Here is a 2,462-nt window from a genome sequence, read left to right as displayed (position 1 = left end):
TTAGGACCCTCTCCTGCCTCTGCGGCAGTGCTAAGGATGTCTGACTGATGGCTTAGGCCTGTTCCCCAAGGGCTCCCAGACTGCAAGAGGGCACAGGCCATACTGAGGGGCTGTACCCTTGCCAGTGCACAAATTTCATGCACTGGGCCTCTAGTCTCTTCAATAAATGGTGTTAGGGCATGGATGAAACTGGAGAGCATTGTGCTTAGTGAAATAAGCCAGTCAGAAAGATAAAAATAAGCCAGTCAGAGAAAGATAAATATCACACGATCTCACTCATTTATGGAATAAAATGAACAACATGAACTGGTGAACAAAAACAGATCCAGAGACAGAGAAGCATCGATCAGATAATCAAACCTCAGAGGGAAGGTAGGGGAGGGTGGGGATAAGGGGGAGAGATCAACCAAAGGACTTGTTGCATGCATATAAGCCTAACCAATGGACACAGACATCAGGGATGTGAGGGCATGAGAGGGGGGTGAGGGGGTCAATGGGGAAATAAAGACATATATGTAATACCTTAACCAATAAATAAAAAAACTTAAATAAATGGTGTTTGGAAAATTGGATAATCAAAAATAGAAGAATGTAATTAACTCTTATCTTACACCACTCACAGAATTAACTCAAAATGGATGAAATAATTAAACATAAGACCTGAAACAATAAGACTCCTAGAAGAAAACATAGGAAAAATTATTCTTGACATTAGTCTTTACAATTAATTTTTTTTGGATATAACACCAAAAGCACAAACAACGAAAGTAAAAATAAGTAAGTGGGACTACATCAAACTAAAAAGCATCTGCACAACAAAATATACAATTAACAAAATGAAAAGGCAACCTTTGGAATCAAAGAAAATATTTACAAATCATATATCTAATAAGGAGTTAATATCCAAAATATATAAGGAACTCATACAATTCAATAGCAAAAAACCACAGATACAATCTGATTAAAAACAGTACAGAGGAACTGAGTAGACATTTTCCAAAGAAGATATACAAAAGACTAACAAAGTTTTTTAAAAGATGCTCAATATTGCTAATCATTAGGGAAATGCAAATCAAAACCACAATGAGATATTACCTCACACATGTTGGAATCAGTATTGTAAAAAAGATAAGAGTTAACAAGTATTGGGGAGGATGTGGAGAAAATGGAACCCTAGTGAAATATTGGTAGTAATATAAATCAGTACAGCACTATGGAAAACAGTATGATCACAAACAACAATGTGGTTAGGGCCAGAAGGAGTGGAGGGTGGGGTCTGAGTGGAGAGGGGCAAAGTGGGGGGCAAAGTCAGGGGGAATCTGTAATAATGTCAACAATAAAAAATTAAAAAATTATCAAACTCACAGGAATAAAAAAGAAGGAAAGATTAGGACAGGCATAGAGGAAAGACCATGAGAGGACAGAGAGATGAGACATTCATCTGCAAGCCAAGGAGAGAGGCCTTAGTAGAAATCAACCCTGTTAACACCTTGATCTTAGACTTCTCCAGAACTTGTGAGAAAATAGATTTCTGTTGTGTAAGCCCCCCCCCAAAAAAGGAAAGAAAAATAGAACTAACATATGATCTAACTATTTCACTTTGGGGTATATATCTAAAGGAAATGAAATTAAGATCTCAAAGAGATACTGTACTCACATGTTCATTGTAGCATTATTCACAATATTCAAGATACGGAAACAACCTAAGTGTCAGTTCATAGATGAATGGCATATACACAAGGGACTATTATTAAGCCATGAGAAAAAAGAAATACTTCCATTTGACAACATGGATGGACCTTGAGAGCATTAGGCTAAGTGAAATAAGTCAGACAGAGAAAGACAAATAATGTATGATATCACTTATACATAGAATATTTAAAAAGCCAAACTCACAAAACCAGAGTAGAATGGTGTAGTGAGAGGCTGGGGAGTTGAGGGCAAATGAAGAAATGTTCCTCAAATTGTGCAAACTTCTAGTTATAAGATTAATAAGTTCTGAGGAGCTAGTGTACAGCATGGTGTTTATAGTTAACACTGTATTATATGCTTGAAAATTGCTAAGAGTAGATTTTAATGCTCTCATCACACAAAAAAGGAAACTATGTGAGGTAATGGAGTTGTTAACTACTCCTACTGAGGTAAGTATTTAATAATATATAAGTGTGTCAAATTATCATGTTGTATACTTTAAATTTAATAAAGATATATGTAAATTATCTATACTAATAAAAGGATAATATGCTAATTAGGGACGGCCTTCTGGAAAAAGCCACAGTGGCTGCTAGGGCCAAGGCTCAGGCAGTTGTGGGCGGCTGCGAAGGGCCGAGGTGCAGCTGCAAAGGGCCACAAAGGGCCTAGGCTCAGGCCAGCAGTGGCATGTTGGGGGCCAGATGTAAGCTGGCAAGGTCCTTGCACCTGAAGGGGCTAGCAAGGCTGGCACCCTTACCCACACAGATTTT

The sequence above is a fragment of the Myotis davidii genome, unplaced genomic scaffold (assembly GCF_000327345.1).
Source record: "Myotis davidii unplaced genomic scaffold, ASM32734v1 scaffold900, whole genome shotgun sequence".
Lineage (NCBI taxonomy): Eukaryota > Metazoa > Chordata > Mammalia > Chiroptera > Vespertilionidae > Myotis > Myotis davidii.
This window is presented reverse-complemented; position numbering follows the sequence as displayed.